Source organism: Ursus maritimus, unplaced genomic scaffold, assembly GCF_017311325.1.
Source record: "Ursus maritimus isolate PB19 unplaced genomic scaffold, ASM1731132v1 scaffold_9, whole genome shotgun sequence".
Taxonomy (NCBI): Eukaryota; Metazoa; Chordata; class Mammalia; order Carnivora; family Ursidae; genus Ursus; species Ursus maritimus.
The window spans coordinates 49,362,728-49,382,707 of record NW_024427107.1 but is presented as its reverse complement, the minus strand read 5'-3'; the positions used below and the strand labels follow the sequence as shown (position 1 = coordinate 49,382,707).

The following is a 19,980-nucleotide window of genomic DNA, read 5'->3' as shown; positions in this document are numbered from 1 at the left end:
TCATGATAGAAAAATAATATAAAATTATTATTCATGAATACTCACATTAAAGATACAGATATTTCATTTTTCAAATGGGAAGAATCTCTAAATGAAAAATAAACATCCAAGTTACCCAGATATTTATTATACTTTCATTTTCAAAAAAAAGAATAGATTCATTTCTCTTTCCCTTTTGCCAACTCACTCCCACAGTCTCATCTGTTCTCCACATATATTTGGCTCCAAAGAGGAACTACTCCCTCCAAGCTGGCAACCATTAACTTCAACCTTTTATTTTATACAGTTCTGAAAGTCACAGAGTGTTTAAGGAGTGTTGTTTTGCTCCTGGCAGAATTTCTGGGCTTGCACCTAGTGCAATGTGCAAAAGAGTGTCAGCACCAAAGCCCTGGGAAGGAAAAAGTAAATTACTCTTGAGTATCCCTCCTCACATAAACCTGTGGCGGGGTTCAGGGACCCGGAAAGCCATGATCCCAGCTGTGTGACCTGGGGCCAATCACTTAACCTCTTATGGTCTCATCTTTCTCCTTTGTAAGATGATCTTCAATGTCCTTAAAGCTTGACAATAATATCATAAGGTTTTCGACCATAGAATTTTCGTCAAGTCTAAACTCAAATCTTGAGTATGAAGAAGATACATATGAAAATTCAACACACTGGGCTTATACTTACTTAAGGAAATGCTACTATTTTTTTATTGCTCCAGCAGAAGATAAAACCATCTAATTTACTTTACTTTGGGATATTAAGACAAGGAAAATGGTGTGGTCAGAGACAGCGGTGTGGTCAAAATCAAAATGTTAGTATGAAGAATTATACAGAGCATATAACAGATGTATATACACACATTCAACTATTGATGACCTATTTACACATAAAAAATAGTGGTCAATTCTATTCAGCAGTCTCTTTTTGAGATTTACCCCAAAGGCACTCTGTGGAAGAAAGAAAAAGCTCTATCCTACACAAAGTCATCCTCAGATACTGAGATATGTCTGTCTCTCATGAATTAATCCACTGCAATATATAATGAATCTTTTGGACACCTTTTAAACTGTCTCCTTATTACCATTTGAGCCAATCTTAATATCAGCCCTTCCCCTCCAAAGAAAAAGGGCAATCCTGATATTAATAATAGAGCAAATTTAAAACCAAATGCAAAGGGTTTTTCCCCCCCAAAACATTACACGTTTTGTTTTCATGATGTGTACCTTTATTTTCATCTGTAACCATACATTATTAAGAACTCCCCTATATCTTGAACTTAAAATATACCTGATAAAATATACCTGATTAAAAAATACCTGATATTTGATACCTATGGCAAAAATGGAAGAACGGGAATGAGAAAGGTATCTCCCTCCAAAGAGAAAAAATTAAAAGGATGACATTGTTAAACCATACGGTAGGTGCTGTGATAAATATAGCACCTTTTGGGAAAGCAGATTTTTATGAGACAAGTTATTGAAAGTTGGGTGCAAAAGCTTAAAAGCTTGGCAGTCTAGCTGGCAGAAGTGTGAAGGTGCTGCAGAGTAGTGGAACAAAGCTTATCTCATCTGTGAGACATTGTAATAACAAGAATATTGCAAACACTTAAATTAAGTAGCTAAAGTAAGACTCTGACCACGAGAGTAGTTTTCAATATTTTTTTTCCAAATCGACAGATACAGAAGGACTCTACTAATTCTACACTCCCAGGGAATAAAGTCACTGGGTGTGGTCTTCCCTTCCGGAGGCAAGCTGCCTTGCTATCCTTGGAGAAAAACAAGCAGAAGACGACTCTGACCAATGAAACAGGTTTACCTCCATACGCTCCCAGCCCAGGGGACCTTTGTTCAATATACCTGTGGGTTTGGGCCAACTAAAGGTGCATGCTCTGAAGTCAGAACCAAATGAGATAAACCTTTATTAATACTGCCCCCGGACAAACTTCTCAAACCATATTCTTTACAAAAGGAATAGAATTATGAATAGAAGCATCAACGTGTATACTAGAAAGAATATATTTTTTTAAAGATTTATTATTTATTTGAGAGATAGAGAGAGAGAGATCAGGTGAGCTGGGGGGGGGGGTGTGTGTGCAGAGGGATAGGGAGAGAATCCGCAGGGAGACTCCCAGCTGATCATGGAGCCCTGTGTGGGGCTCAATCCCAGGACCCTGAGATCTGAACCTGAGCCTCAACCAAGAGTTGGAGGCTTAACTAACTGAGCCTCCCAGGCACCCCTAGAAAGACTATTTAAATAACGTTAACATGACAAAGTAACACATCTATAAAAACTTAACAGTTGAGTGCAAAAACCAGGGGTTAAATTCTGCATCTAGCTGCCTGCGTATGATATTAAAGGTTAGACCAAGTTGGTTTACATTGTCCAGATGTGACTTTTGCCACATAAAAAAATGTAACTTTATGTATAAATATTCTAATTAGTAATGACTGATCAGCATTATTTTTGGATATCTCCGTGTCATTTCTATTTTAAGGGACTTGACTTATTTAGGTTATCTGCTTTTAAAATAATCACTTTTTACTTTACTATAAATTAGGTATATTCATTATTCATTCAGTAAACATCTATTAAATATCTACTATATATAAAACTCATAAAAATAGAATGATGAAAGATGTTACATCTCCTCTAGATGCTCACAATGTATTGATAATAAAAGTGCCTAAACGACATACACATAGATTATTTAAATCAATATTTATAATCAAGCTCATGATATGTCAAGTATATGACTGATACATTTGGAAATCTCAATGCATATTTGATAGTCCATGACCAAGAGACAGCGTAGTAATAGATGAGAAGTGGTTAACAGACTCATCTTAAGGGATCTTCATGACAACTTAGGATTACACTTTAATTCTGAAGTTAAAAATACTGAGGCTTTCTCCAATATACATTGAAAATCTATAAAATATACCTTATATTTTTAGTAGTTATATCTAAAACCCAGTTATAAATCTTTCATATTTTAGCCTGGTTTAAGCCATGCACTTCTACTTCTATCAACATCAGTTTACTATATATCCATTTAATTATTATTACTACTAAAGTGTATCAAAAATATATGGAACAAATATTTCAAAAATGGAACAATTTTAAGAAATGTAGCCAAGATAAATTACGTGTATATTAAGTGTGTATGCATTATCACACTTACTATGCTTTATTAATAGTCAAATTTTAAAACTTGTATTTTGGTGCCAAGCTGACAGAGCCTGCACCACTTCTCCATCCAGTAACTGTATAACCTAGGGCAAGTTACTTAACTACTCTGTTTCTTCATCTCTAAAATAAGTATAATACAAGTATTTATGTCATGGGATTATTTTGAGGATTAAATGAATTAATATATGTTATGAGCTTAAAGACATAACAGGTATGTTATTCTATGCAAGTGTTTGGCTTATGTTTCTAATACTCCTAAAGAAATTTGTTTCCACTGAAATGCAGAATTTTGGCTGGGTGGTTACCCTAACACTGATTTATAACATTTCATTAAGCATTAACTATGTGCTAAAATTCTAGGTGCTGCCATTACTTTTTAAATTAATTTTCACAATTCCACTGTTACATCTATTTTGTACAGGTAAAAACTGAGATTCTAAAATATTAAACAAGTGTTCAAATTCACATTGCTGGAAAGTACCTTAACCATGAACTGCTTTCTATTTTTCTCTTAGCAAATCTGTAAGAAACTAAATTCTTTCCATGGTGTTACAGCAGTAAGAATCTCCTTAGGAATTGTGTTAAATATCAATTCTTCATGTCCATAAAAACTAGCTTAAATGATCTTCCATGAGTCAGTGGTTAGCAGTTTCTGTTTTACATTATGCATGATTCCTAGCTGTACTTTGTATAAGCTAATTGCACGGTGCCTCATTAATAACCTTCAGGGTTTTCTGAGCTGTGAAATTTATAGGTTTATAGTGAATTACTTCTCACATTTGCACAGTTTTGGGTCTAAAAAATCTAGTGGAGACACTAAATATCAATATCAGGCATCAAGTGGGTATAAGAGAAACAGAACTGAACATAGTCTAGTTAGTGATATTAAAAACATTGGAAAATAGGCAATACTTCTAAAATTTTTATTTTTGTGACTACAGGCATTTTTATACCTATAGAAATGTTTATAGCTTAACAATGGATTAAAAATAGCCTATATAAACATTTCAAATCATAAGCAGAATACATGATGAGATTCAAAGTGTCTTTAGGCTAAAATTCACTCAATTTAGCACTGATCACACAAGAACAAATGAGTAATAGATTCTCTTGGTACCCAACTGATCAAGAGACAGAATAGAGCCTCAATACAGTACTTACACAGTGAGGCATTAATGTACACTCTGGGTTACAAGGCAGTCCAGCCAGGCCTTCATGCCTGACTGGTCAATTCCACTCTTCAGAATCTCTGGATGTATCCACTTAAGGAACTTAAACTGCATTATATAGTCTTGCCTCCCTGATGGGGGTGGGGTAGGGGGATCTTCACTTAAAGAAATATCTCAGTTTGGGTTTAGTTACCATGTTCTCCAGCTTAAACTGGATTGCTCACAGGTAGACTGAACCAAAACATAATGAGAGCAGTTTCACCTGCCAACAGAAGTTCAAAGTCAAACTGGGAAGTTTAACAGAAGCCTCAGTAAAAAGCATTGGGTGGAAAAAGAGCAGAGGTGGATAAAAGGTAGTTCATTTTCAATCAGTGGGTCTGAAACTAAAGAGTTCAGTTGTAATTCAAATATTATGACGTACAATATTTTTCTTCAATGTGATAAGCACAATGAGGAAAAGAAGCAGGAACCTCAGTTCATATACTACAGACTAAACAGACAGGCAGTTAACACAGCGGCTAAAAGCATGGGTCTAGAGTCAGATTGCTTGAGTTTAAATCCAACCTTTGCTACTCATCTATGGTGTGATCTCGCTCAGTAAACTCTACTTCTCTGTGCATCAGTTTCCTCATCTGTAAAGTGAGAATAAGAATACCACATGGGGCTGATGTGATGTGAGATAAATTAAGACTTATAAATCATTTACACTGATACCTGACAAATAGTAAGTGTTCATTTATAATTATTATGTATACTGATTTGGGGAAATGGGAAAAAACTTAAGAAATAGCTAAATATCTATGAAAAGTCTTATGCCTATTTAACTCATTCTATCCAGACATCAACAGAATCAATATTGCATACTAAACACACGTAAGAGATTTTACTATTTTGACCAGTCTTTTTACTTTTTAACTACTCAATAAATTGGCTAGTGGGGAGACAACCATACCGCTAGTAGCACAATGAAAAGATTTTAATGGTGACGTAAGATTACTTGAATAAAATCTTACCTTGTATGATGAAAAGCTCTATATATTGGTTATAACATCATTTATTCTGTTGCAATTACTCCAAATTTTCTACCTATCATTTTTACTAGTACCTACAAGATCTAAAAATTTGCTTGTAGGGCATCTGGGAAATAATTTGAAAAGGCTCTGGACTTTGAGCCCCTAATTATGCCATTCCCCTGTCTTGGACTTCAAATTGGGAATTTCTGAGCTAGCTCAAAAATTTTAAATAGTGCAGATTTTTCTCATACCATGCACTGGAACAAAGTCTTAAATGTAACTACCATAATTTGAAGTATTTTATTTAAATGTTAAATATGTTCTCATTTATCAAAGACAACCAAACCAAATGAAGCTCAAAGCAAAATCCCCCGTGATTACAAAGTCTATGACCTTTTCCTGTGTAATTTGTTTCATGCTAGCACGCTAGCTGCATATATGTTCAAAAATGATCTGTGAATTCACTAAAGTTAGGTTTGATTTAAGCTTTGTCTCCAAGAGGTTGGATTACTTTGGTCAAAATACATTACTTCCTTGAGCCAGTGCCTTCATTAATAAAGGAAAAGACCAGGACTCTGGGACTTTTAGAGCACATTCTGGTTCTAGGACTTCATGTACTCTAAATGGAAGAAACTCATGAATGGACTTGTCTCGTGTTATTCAGCCTTTTAAAATCCACACTCTCCTTTCTTGATACCAAAAATAGATTCATGTTGCCCTTTAATATTTAGAAATTTAAATAAGCACAGTGGCTATAAATAGATTAAAGAAATGACACAATGGTGCCCCATCCCCTAGAAACAGAGACAGAGTCCCTTTAACAAATATGCATACTTCCATGCATACTCTTTGTTGGGGCTCCACTACCATTACATTTGAGAATCACAAAACAATGTCACTAATTCCCAGTGAAGTGGATTTTCCCTAACTCAAGTCTGCAAGAAGAGAAAGGTTAAACTGCAAATGCGAATAGAGTTTGCTCTGCCTCCTGACTTATGCAGAGCAAAATGCCTTGTTTATCACTCTGTCTTCCATATCTTTTGAAACTATGCACCCCAGGTAAGGCATAGCTTGAGTGTATATTTCCATGTTGTGCTATTACAGACTAATCCAAATTTCAGTTTCTAATAACCAAGACTCTAGGTTTTTTTTTTTTAATGTTACTATCCTTTACAGTGCTGTAGATCGCATCCTTTCTACCATATGCATGCATGAATACTTTGCAATCGTTGATAAGGGCACAACGTGTAAGATACACAGACCAACTTCATTTTTGGCCAAAATCACACTATTCTATAACATATGGAAGAAAGGTTGGTAGTTCTGCACTAGACCAGTTTAAACGACACTGAAGTAAACTCAATGATAAAGCCAGTTGATAGTAAAATCTCAAGCATGAGAAATGCCACTATGTCTGTTTTTATGACATATACTACTAAATGTGGATTATAAATAAAATGGATAATTTAAGACATCACTCTCATTTAATTTCTGTGAATAGACTACACATATGCGACAAAACCAAATTATCTTGTAGTTTTCCTGTCTTAAAAGCACAGATTTGGAGAGAAAAAGAAAGGGCAGGGAGTGAAACTAATGATAAAAACGAAGGGTCCAGCCGTGGGACTGGTGCACATAGAGTCCGTGTTCCAATAAGACTCAACAAACAGCTCTGATCAGAATCTAAGTGATGGGAAACAGCCTGTAGCTTCGAGATTAGCTGCTTCCCACTACTTCTGCGTTAAGCCGGCACAAGTAACGTCATGAATGCCTAATTACAATTATGCATTAGCGTATGCATAATGATCTTAAAATCGGTAAACAAAGAAAAGGCATTAGAATTTCTCAGCTATTTTAGGTATACTGTTGCAGAAGACAAAATATGACTAAGATTTTAAGGAGGGGTGACTCTTAGTGAAAGTTTTTCGTATGCAATTTATAAACTTGAGAAAATAACTAATGAGAACCAGCGTTGCTTTAAAAATGCCTCTTGGGAAGTTCCACATGAACAAGTTAAAATCAAAGAAATCCAATAGAATATTTCAAAATATAGGAAGCAAGCACTTCGGAATGCTTACATTTAAAGTATCCAGGCTTAGAAACAGAAATAATAATAAGGTGACATCTTGGACTTTTGATATTGTTTAATAAAATAATGCATGCCCCTGGAATTGTTTGGAAAAATATACTGATCTGTGATTGGCTAACAAAAATGAGTGAAATAACTGAAAGGTGTGTTGCAGATAATTAATGACAAGTGGGGAATTTTGGTTTGTTTTCTTTGCAAACTACTAGGTTCCAAAAGTCTAAGCCTAAGAAGGTCTAACCTGAACGTGCCCAGTTGTAAGACAAAATCACTTACTTTCAGTTTTCCAAAATGAAGATGGAATTCCAATTGAAGGGTAATATCTCTTCAACCTTGAAAGGCACTTACGTCATGTATTAGCCTTCTATTTTTTGGGCAAGATGATTTGATATTCTGGAACCCTAATCTTTTCTCACGGTACTATTTTTACCGCTCTGCTCTGGAAGTTAGCCAAGTTCTCCACATTCCTTTTAACAGAGCCTTAAACTGAATACCCAAATCTTAACGAGAGTGTGGGTAAGCCTTGAAAGTGAGGGATTCTATGGGGACCTAGTCTATGCACAAGATCAAAGGCTAAGGATGCCTTCGAGACTGTGGACTGTCCATCAATGAGAGAAAACAGATGTCCACCAAAGCTACCCGGAACTCCTTCCATCTTTTAGTTTTTTCTTGTTCCTCCTTCCCGTCAAAATTCAGAGAACCCATTCAACATTCTTTTTCAAAGTCATTTTTTTCACTGATTTTTCTTGGCATCATATTTATTATTTTCTTTACCCAAAGTTCTCTAAAATTCATCAGCTTTTGATCCACAATGTTTTGACGCCTACTCCAATAATAATTATCCATGCTGCGTATAATTATCTTTCTAGTGCTCTTTTGTTTTCCCCATTCCTTCCTCACTCTTCCCTTCCCTTTCTACTGCTTCCCTACCCACTTCCCCTCCCCTTTCCACCATGGTTTACTTTGCTCACACAGAAAACTGTGTAGGAGGGCAACATCATTACTGACCTCAGTCATCATTCGCCTATGCTGACAACTGAATAACCCGTTGGAAATCTCAAATTAATTATTCAATTTCATTTGCATAATTTTGGTCTGCACATTAATTTTAAGTAAATACAGTAGTCACCCCACCCCCGGCTTATCCTTAAGGGATACATTCCAAGACCCCCAGTGGATGCCTGAAACTGAGGATAGTACTGAGCCGTATATATGTTTTCCCATATATACACACTTACAATAAAGTTTAATTTATAAATTAGGCACAGTAAGAGATCAATAACAATAACGAATGATAAAATAGAATTATAAACATCATACTGTAATAAAAGTTTTGTGAACATGCGTTTTCTCTCAAAATAGCTTAGTGTACTGCACTTGCTCTTCTTCCTGTGATGACGTGAGATGACAAAATGCCCATGTGATGGGATAAAGTGAGAGGAATGACGCAGGCCCTGTGATGTAGCATTTGGCTATTACTGACCCTCTGACATTACGTCCAAAGGATTTTCATCTGCTTCTGGCCCGCAATTGACTGTGGGTCACTAAAACCATGAAAAGCAAAACCAAGGATAAGGGGGACTACTTATGAAAAGTAGGACTGACCTCAGTTTAACTCAGTTTCAGGCAAACCAACAATCCAGATATGTACTGATGACCTACTATGCATGACGGCAATCCTGAACATAGTAAAGATCATAAAAGAGCAGACATTTTGAAAAACGCCTGCAAGATTTTTCGTTTTTTATTATGGAGAGGAAAAGTTTCACGGATTGAGTGGGAGGGTCGGTATAAAAACTTCCCGAGGCGATCAGTGGCTTGGCTGAAGAATTAAGAGGCGAGAAATCACTGCAAAAGCGACTTGGATACTGACGAAGGAGTTTTGAGATGGTGATGGATGGCGATTCTGCCAAATAAGGGGGTGACAGTAGAGGGTTCCCCCATGAATTTAGAAGGCTAAGAAAATGAACCTTCTAAAATGTTCCACTATTTCCCCAGGAATGAAAATTATCTTTTTCATTTCAGCTTTTTGGAACATCTGTCTTTTTGACTATATCCTGGTTCACATGCTAAAATGTTACAGACACACAGATGATTTAAATATATAGTGACCCTGCAGAGGGAGAGCATAGGAGATTGGAAAGTTCACAGACTTTCTAATAAAGAGCCAAGTCTCAATATATTATTAGATATTTGAAAAATTCTTCCGTACTCTAACCAAATATTTATAGCTTGTTTTTCTGTCAACGATCTTGTTTTATTTTTCAGTATTGTTGGAATGACATTATTATGTTGGAAATGTTAGATGACTATGCTGGAGACATTCTTTATTCAAACCAGGGAAAAATTAGTGTGAAATGATTAAATACAGGGAGTCCTAGTTATAAATGGACTCTAAAAGTTCATTTGAAAAATGCACCATTTGGAACTCAAAATACATTTTTCACCTTCACCAGTGTTTCTCAACCCAGAGGCTGCAGTCCCCTTGGGGTCTTGGATATTTATGGCCATTTTTTTTTTCAATTTGATGTTTTCATTTTGATCCTAACACAACAAACATGAAAACAAATATACTTTTACCTTGCATGATGGCAAATCATGTCTCAAAGTCAAGATTTACATATGAAATACAGTAAAATAGAATATTTTAATTTCTTTAACTTAGTGTTTTTCAAATGGCAGCCTGCAAATCTCTGGAAAACCTTGAACCCATTGAATTTTTTTTCCTCAAAAAGAATCTATATCTTACTCAAACTGAGCAAAGAACTGGCATAGACCCAATATTGCAAATGGTGAAGTTTCAAGGTTAGATTACAAGAAGGTTATTTAGCTCTTAATCTAGCTACATATTAGGTATAAATTCCTGTGTCCAGGAATAAGGGTCATTTGTTAGAGGAAGGAGAGAAAGGGAGGCAGGATATTTCCTTATCTTCCTCTGGCCACAGGAAAAATTTTCATATGATTTGTCTTCTTCTGCCTTCTTCCTTCTCGGTTCCTGCCTCTCAGCTTCTGAAATCATTCTCCCCTTAATCTTGGAGTTTTTTCAGCCACATTGACTTCTCAACAACAGGGTTTCATTTGAGGTACAGGTGTCCTACCTCACAAATTCCTCCTGCTCCAAAATGACCCTTTGTTCTCTTCCACCATGAAACAGACAAACACATATGCTTCCACCAATTCGGTGAAGCAGCTTTCGCAAGAAAAACACTCTGACTGAATTAACGGATCACACGGTATGGACGATCGCTACGGCACCAATAGGCCTGTCCTTACTATGCTGTCCCTGCTTTACCAAACTTTCCTCCCCTGCCTCCAAATCTGAGTGGACACAGTCTTCAAATCTTCCAAGCTTTGTTTGTTCAATTTGTTCTAAAATCTCTCCAGTCGCTCTCCTGGCTAAATATTGTATACTTGCTGAATGGCAAAGGTGGAACTCCGGGCATTTTTAAGTTAATATAATAAGCAAAAGTAAGTCAGAAGCTGTCTGTAAATAATTTATAAATTCAGTGGCTACCGGAGACTGACATACTGACTTTTGAGATGTTCTGAGGAGGCTCACTGGTTACTAAGTTACTACCATGGAACAGGAATGAACTATGCTCCTAAGAATTGTGTTCTTGTTTCGGAGAGTAATTTCTGAAGCTGCTGAACTCTGGTAGCTCCATGTGCATCGTGGCCTCACTACATATCACTTGTCGCTAATTGGCAGCAGCTGCTCCAGACAGACCTGGGCTTGGCAAACAGACTGAATGCTTTTCTCTGCCCTCAGGAAATCTGTCTCTCCAGGTGAGGTTTGAGGCCATGTGAAGAGCAGTCTGTCGAGTTTGTTTTCCTGCTGTTTGCCAATGGATAAATTAAGGACCTTAAATTTCTGTGTCACTGGTCCACTCTTCCAGACATTCTGAAAATAAGCACTTTTCAAACGCATTACACACACACATAGAGCAGCATATATATATATATATATATATATATATATATATATATTTCAATTCCTGATTTAAGGGCCATATAGCACTTAATCCGCAACATAAACAAATGCACCTCTGAGAGCTTAACGCAATTTGGCATGAAAAATGAGGTTGATGTCCAATTCCTCAGAGCATTGTTAGCCAGTGTTTTTCGTTGGATTCGGAGTCACTCTTAAATATGGGGATCCCAGACTCATTTTCACTAAAAGTTTAAGAAAAAGATGCGGACTTTCATTACTTTAACTTTTCAAGGAACCCTGTCGCCCCTAGAGTTCTGATATCAGCAATTTCCCAGAACCCTAGACCACCAGTGACATCATTTTTAATGTTTTGCTCTTCTTTACAATATTATAAGAATGAATCTTATTCTGTTTTTAATCACAAGCCTTATCCAGCAATCAAGGCAGGTATATAATAAGCTAAGCTACTCTGTAAATCTAAACATTCCCTACAAATGGAAAAGATACAGCCTGGGCTTTCTGATTGTTACTAAGGCGACTATCTAAAATGAAAATCTGATTAACCCTTTTGCTGCCTGGAACCACCCATGTACCACGTTAGCTGACTTCCCTGCACTTATCTCTTCTTTTCCCCCTCAAGAAATTCATAATTGCATTGCTCCACGGTACTTATGCTCTGGTTATCCTATCTGAGAGGACTGTGATGGGTGGTAGTCCCATCTGGACAGCTGAGTGGGGTGGCTGCCTCATCATGAGGACACAGACATCGAAACAGAGGGCACATGATTTCCTGCTTATTTAAGGCATCAGTTTGATGAAATCCTTGACAACATTAAAGGATTCCCATTCAATAAATAGCAGAGCACTACGGTATTTTCCTTTCACTCAGGAAATAATTTGACAGTAAAAGCTGTATGTTTCACAAACATATTTTTCCTCAACTATTTTTGAATGACATTAGCAACTGTTAACATTTGCTAGGAAGAATAATATTTCAAAGCATGATACAGAATTTTAGCCAAGAAGAAATATCTGTCAGGAACTCTCTATTCTCTTGATACGGTTAAACAAAAAAGGGAATTTAAGCAGCGAGGGGGAGGGGAATATGGACACGTATTTCCATGTAATTTGGACAACAGGAGGCTGTGCGCTAGAAATTCATTAATAGCTACATTTTTAAAACTAAGTCACATGATAAAATTACATTAAAATATCTGTACCTTTCAAAGTGCATTACTGGCATTCGAGGTTCTTTATAAACTCCCATCCCCCGCTGCTTCCGTGTCACTCCCCTTTCAAACCATTCTAGAAGGATGCCTTGATAGTTTTCACCTAGCCTCTCCACTGGAGGCAAAATGGCCCGTTTGTTATTCTCTCCACATGGCTTGATTTATTCCTTCATCTTCTGGTTAGGCCCTTCCCTCCATCCTGAATTCCCTGCCTGCTCCTCTCTACCAATTCAGACCTATCACTTCCTTCAGACCTTGTTCAGCTCTCATTGCCCTGAGGAAGCATTTCCCAATTAACTTCCCTCCCTCCGTTCACCCTCCTCTGTCCCCTCGGAATATAATTGTACTGTGCCATTTTCTACTTGTTGATCTATTGCTGGTAATTGCTTTTTATTATTATTATTATTATTATTGTGTCCCTGCCCTTGCCTTTGCTTCTATTTCACTTGTCTACATTCTTTTCCATGCGTCTCTGCTCTCCTTCTTCAAATATTCGTCTGGTTTTTGGCGTCCCAATAGCAGCATCAACATACTCCATACCGGAGAGTTCATCCGTAAATATTCTATGACTGATTAAAAATAGTTGACGTTCATAAGTCACTTTAGCTGTCTATAGTTTTACTTCCTCATACTGTATTTTGTAAAATAATGACACCACTAGCAAATGGGTCTCAAACCGGAGCTTCAGCTCATAGCCAATCTCCCATGTCTTAGTCTTCTTTTAAATATATTTCCTCCCTGATAGTCGTAATTTTTTCTTACCATCATGTCAAAACCAACATGTCTGAAATAAAATTCAGCTTCTGTAAAAACCCAACTTTCCATTTATGTTTATATATTTCTATTTAAGTTACCAATTTTAAAAACCTGCCTATTTATCTAGATAACTTTCACATATGATATTGTGTAGACAGAACTAAAAAAGTGTTTTCTATGTTAATGAATCACCCTTTTGGTTGGGAGTTCACACGAAGTACACAGAGTACTCTCCTTTTGGGGATTAATCACTGAAGTCAACATGATCACAATGAAAAGAACATGTAGCGTGTAGCGTGTGACAGTAACCAATATATTTGACCATTAAGGATATGAAATAAACAACATATTTAAAAGATATTAACTACACATAGCTAAAAAAAAAGGTTTAAAATCTACTTTAGAGGTAGTGGTTGAATCTGAAGCAGTAGAGCTCACTACCAATTCGGGCAGATAAAAGAGAGTGAACATGGAGGCTTTCTTCATTGGGAAGGATTTTGAGGAACAGACTAGACTTCAAGGTACCAGATCCCGATGGAAGGTGCTCAGCTTAGTAAGATGAGGATGGAGGCCAGCGAGTGCCACAAATAGGTGACCTTGGACAGATGCATTTAACTCTTTGGAGCTACAGTTTCTGTCTCTGTGAAAAGCATGAAAGAATGATTCTCAATGGTCACTTCCTCATGGAGCATTTAATGAATCAAACATAACTCATTAATTGGGGGAATGCAAAATGTTAGCGCATGAGAAAGTGAGAGAAGCTGCTCTTCTGAGATATCAAGGTCCTTCAGTGTCCCCTTCCTCTTTTCTCAGATCCTTCATTAATATCAGATAGAGTTTATTACCTTCTAAAGTACTTTCTTGCTTGGGGGCATTTACACTTCATCAGTTTAAAAGGTAAAATCTGCATCATAGAATTGCAGTTATCAACCAATGGGAAGAAGGGACAAATGTAAGGAAGAAATGGATTTTGCCAGTATAGCTCTAAAACCACACTATTAGGGTCCAACCTACTTGCAAGCCAGTCCTGTAAATCTATAGGACAAGGAATAGCCGAGAAGGAAAGAGGGTCAAGTCCTTTGAAAAAATCTGAGGAACCTTTGTGGAAATCTTCAAATCAAATAGGGGAAAAACTCTGTTAGCATTATTTGAAAGTTAGTATAGAGTTGGGATGCCTGGCTGGTTACGTCGGTTAAGTGTCCAATTCTTGATTTTGGCTCAGGTCATGATCTCATGGGTTGTGGGGTTGAGCCCCACGTCCAGCCCCAAGTGGGGCTCCATGCTCAGTGGGGAGTCTGCTTGAAAGATGCTCTCCCTCTGCCCCTGCTCCCCTTCTGAAATAAATAAATACATCTTAAAATAAAAAAAAGTATAGCGTATGAGAGGAGCACCTTACTAAATCCAAGGACAGTATAATTGAGGATAATTTGTAGGGGGATAAATGTCAATTAAAGATAAGACTTATTTTTTTTTATTCTCACTAAAAACAAGCAAATAATCAAACTGTGGTAAGAACTGTGAGTGGGGTATCGGAAATAATGTTTTTTCTAATTAGGTATGTGATCAGCCCAGTCCTTTCTCAAAGCTTCAGTTTTGTTATTTGGAAAATACAGGTTGGAATAGGTTTCTTCAAGCGATCACATTCTGTAATTTGGTAATATGAAGCGCAAATGGGAATGTTACCAAAAGATGACGTGTAATTTTCCACAAGGAGACAGAAAATACAGCCGATAATAATTTATTATTAACCTAATGACATTAATGGTTAGTGTTTCTTGAGTGCTTACTCTATGCCAGCCTTTGTGCTTTGTACTTCACATACACAACCTCTTTTAAAATTCACAAAGTATGTATGTATGACATTAATATCTCCACTCACAAGATCAGTCAAATGGAGCACAGAGAAAGGTAAAGTAAGTGGCCCAGAACCACAAGCTCCTGGTGACAGAGTCTGGATTTAAGACCAGGCTTTTGACTCCAAGGCCTGAGCTCTCCAGCAACATACTATACCAACTCAGATTAAAATATCTAAAATTGAAAAAATACATATACACAAGAATAATGGATTAAACACATAACCAGCACTAGAAAGTAGAAATGGAAATCAATATAATAAAATATTATGCCCTCTTTGGGAGGTGGAGAGATAATATTTAAAAGCAGACATGAAAAAGGCTGATAAATAGTTGCTTTATCTCTGTACACACACACACATACACACACACACACAACTTTTTAAAAATTTTTTGTTGCCTCTGGTTTATTTACTTAGAATATAAATAACATGAGAGAGGAAAAAGAAGTCACTTAATGGGAGAAAAACAAATGAAATAGTACTTAGGAAAATGATTAGTACTTAAAATTAAAGGGCCAAGTCACTTACAGACAAGGTAATTTGAGAAAATATCAAACTCTGTTGCAGACCCCAACAATCATGATTCAGAGCAACATGAGATGCAAGAGGACCAAGAAAGAGCTCACATGCAAAGTATAACCTTGAATCTGAAACTGTGCTGGGCAGTTAAGAAAAATGCCTGAAGAATACTTAAGTGAGTTATGCCAAATTCATTTATATATTTTTGAAGATGGAAGGCATTAAAGATAAATGTAGTGTTGCACTGGACAAGTCTCAACAAATCAATATAATATTCTCACCCCATTTTCTCCTATAAGAAAGAGAAACCAACCAGGCTGAGAGGACAAATCTTTATTCTCTTTAGATTAAAAAACTATTTCACATGAAATACTCAAAAAGCCCTAAAAGATACTAAAATACACTTTCTCCAAAACAACACAGAAACTAATTACAAGGGATTTTCAAAAAATACTTGCTTACGGCTCAACAGCAGCATTAAGAAACCTACAACTCTCAGTCCTCTGTCTGGGATTATTTATCGATTATATTAATGATATAGATGAAACAATAGATCAGTCACTAATTTAATTTGCTGGGAACATTAACTTGGAGGGAATTACTATCTTCAGATACAAGTCATATTTATTAAGTACCTACTCTATTTCAAATATTACATAAGGTAAACAAATGCATTATTTTCTCTTTACAGGAAAAATCTTTTAAAGTAATTATTAATCACATTTTTTGATGATAAAATTGAAGTTCAGAAATGTATTGACTTCTCTATGGTCAATAACTGAAAGAGTAGTGAAGTCAGAATTTGAACCTGGGTCAAACTTTTTCACTATCTCGGCTGCCTTGGAATGGCATGAGTATCTTGAAACCCAAATACAGGGGCGCCTGGGTGGTGCAGTCATTAAGCGTCTGCCTTCGGCTCAGGGCGTGATCCCAGCGGTGCGGGATCGAGTCCCACATCAGGCTCCTCTGCTGGGAGCCTGCTTCTTCCTCTCCCACTCCCCTGCTGTGTTCCCTCTCTCGCTGGCTGTCTCTCTGTCACATAAATAAATAAAATCTTTTAAAAAAAGAAAAAAAAAAAAAGAAACCCAAATACAGATTCTGAACACTGTTAATGTTTTAAGCAAAACGACTGTGCAAACTAGAGCTTTGTATAGGAGTCGTTTCAAAGTAACTCACTCAAGAATGAGAAAGGGAATGAAAATGAGCCTTTTTTTTTTTTAGATTTTATTTTATTTTATTTAGAGAGAGAGAGAGAGCATGAATGGGGGGGGTTGCAGGGCAGAAGGAGAGGAAGAAGCAGACTCTCTGCTGAGCAGGGATCCCGATGTAGGGCTCATGACCTGAGCTGAAGGCAGATGCTTAACCAACTGAGCCACCCAGGCGCCCCGAAAATGAACATTTCTTGAACTCCCAAGCACTATACTAACATCTTTTTAGGGGTGCCTAGCTAGCTCAGAGGAACTTGATCTCAGGGTTTCGAGTTTGAGCCCCACATGGAGTGTAGAGATTATTTAAATTAAAAAAAGCTTACAAAATATAAAAATAAAATCTTCTAAAAATGTTATTTCATTCACTCATATGTTCCACAAATATTTATTGGGTGTATTCTAGGTGCTGGCAAAATAGCAAAATGTAAGATATATCTCTCCTCCTGGAATTCACTCCCTTGTTAAGGACAAAAAAGAGTAAGCACATCAATAATAATTAATGTAATTTTAGGTAAAGCAGAGATAAAAAGAGACAATGAGAGGGGTGCCTGGGTGTCTTAGTTGGTTAAGCATCTGTCCGGCTCTTGATTTTGGCTCAGGTCATGATCTCAGGGTCGTGAAGATGAGCCCTGTGTCAAGCTCCACACTGAGTGTAGAGCCTGCTTAAGATTCTCTCTCTCCCACTTCCTCTGCCCCTCCCCACCCACTTACATGCAAGCTCTCTCTCTCTAAAAAAAAAAAAAAAAGAAGAAGAAGAAGAAAAAAGAGAGAGAGAATGACAGAATTTCGCTTGTTTGCTTTGTTTGTTAAATAGTCTAAAGAAGGCCCTGCTGCAGAGAGAGCATCTGAGTATGTCACTGAATAAGTGTCACTAAGTGAGCCGTGTGAAGATCTAGAGGTGAAATGTCCAAGGCAGAGGGAATAACAAATGCGGACATTAAAGTTGGAATATCCAGCACACTCTATAAGAAGCAAGGGGACCAACATGGCCATTGTGGAGTCAGCAAGGCAAATGGTGGAAGAAGATGGGCTAGGAAAAGGCCAGATCATGTAGGCTTTTGCCAGCCATGCTAAAGAGTTTAGATTTTACTTCAAGTGTGGCTTCCAAATGAATGGAAGGAAATTAGTTCGGGGGCCTCTAGGGCCCCTGGTGAGAGATGATGTTGGCCTCAATCAGGATGCTCACTCTGGAGGTGGTGGAAGGTGATCAGATTTTGAAGGTGAACTTCACTGGCTTGCTGGATATAAAGTCAGTAAAGAAAAGAGAGGAATCAAGGATAAATCCTAGGTTTGGGGTCTTAACAACTGGGTCAACAGTGGTGGTGACATTTACCAAAGTAAATGATGTCATTTATCAAAAGATTCAGAGAAGAATGGTTTTATGGGGTTTATGGTTTAGAGTTCTGATCTCTACATCTTTATTGTGATACAGAGATGTCAGGCAGGCAGTTAGAAATAGGAGTTTGGAACTCAGAGGAGAGGTTGGAGCTGAGATTTAAATTTAGCGATCATTAGCTTATTTCTGGCAGTCAAAGCCTTGGGGTGTGACATCACCTACAGAAAAGAGTAGAACCTCAAGATTGAGTCCTGGTACGTTCCAACATTTAGAGATTCATTTGTCAGCCAAGGGAACTGAGAAAGTGCACCCCATGAGGTAAAAAGAACAGAACACCCTGTCATGGAAACCAAGCTACAATAGAGTATCAGGCAGAGGGAGTAATAGGAAAAGCAAAACAAGACTCACTTAAATCTTTACAGCCAAGGAAGATAAGAATTGGACTCCACCCCTCACTTTTCTTTTTTTGAATAGATGAGGAAACTGACGTTGAAAAAGGTCAATTAACTTTATGACGATCACACTGCTAATGAATGATACAGCTAGGGCTCATACCAGCACTAATACAAAAGATCATGATTTCCATATTTTCAAAGAGTTAATGGATATTTATAGAGATGAGAGCTACTGCAGAACCATGCAACACGACAATTTTGGTTAAGACTAATCATTCACAACCGGAGCCACTCTCGTCTATTAGAGGAAGAAAACATCTGACAATTAACAGTCATGCTTTGGGGGGAAAAGCATATATTCATTCACAAAGATCCTTGTCCTTACCACAGTTACTCTGTATTGTTAATTTGGCAGAACTATTCGTCATTGTACATTAATATCTTTGATATAAGTTTTTATTCTGTCTACAGACTAAACCAATTGGTATATTATAAAGATTTATGCTATCATATATCATAATAACTCAGTGACAAAACATTTGAGCATTCCTATATGCTATAAGCAAGAATCTGCGCGATTCTAGATTTGTACACCACTGCGGTAACATGCTCTATGCCAAGTCTTATTTTACATGAGATAACCAAAGCTGAAGCACCTTTTGGTATGGGATCCCTTTGCAATTGCCTAACACCATAAAATTTTTGGCAGCAAAGAGCTACCATATGGAGAGAGGATGCATACTACTCTACTATGCAAAAATCATGAAATATATCTTGGTAAAATTCTGTGTATCATAGTACACTTTTAAGTTTATCAAAGTTTAGTTTGTTATTTATTTATAAAATAAAACTTATTGGAATAATTTATCAGTAAGCTGTCTGGAATAAGTTCCTCGACTGGGGAGGATAGCATGTAAAATGTGACCTGATTTTAAAGGTATCTAATCTGTGAGCTTTATGCATACAATGACAAGGATGACAGAAAAAGCCTTGAATGCTTCTAAACTTCTGTGGTTTGTACTTACCAAATAATATCTTATCGGAATTTAGCCTAAACTATACCATGTAAAATATTCAGTGCTAGTGCATACGAATGTCAAATTTGTGGCCAATTAGCAGAAGAAAGTCAAATTTGTCACAGGCAGACAAATGCATAATATATACACACAAATTTATTTATGTACAATGCACCCATTTACATCATACACGAGGCATTTCGTGTGCTAATTCACTTAAAAAATGTGCAATAGTAATAAGCCTTTATCAGACTACAGACCTGATGAATCTTAATTTTAGAATCTTGAAA

The 19,980-nt window shown here is 36.9% G+C and overlaps 1 protein-coding gene across 2 annotated transcripts in view; it reads right to left on the bottom strand.

Annotated features, from left to right (window-relative positions):
- Window positions 1-19,980, bottom strand: part of ZFPM2 (zinc finger protein, FOG family member 2) — a 442,921-nt gene that overhangs the window by 161,477 nt on the left and 261,464 nt on the right. The window lies entirely within an intron of this gene.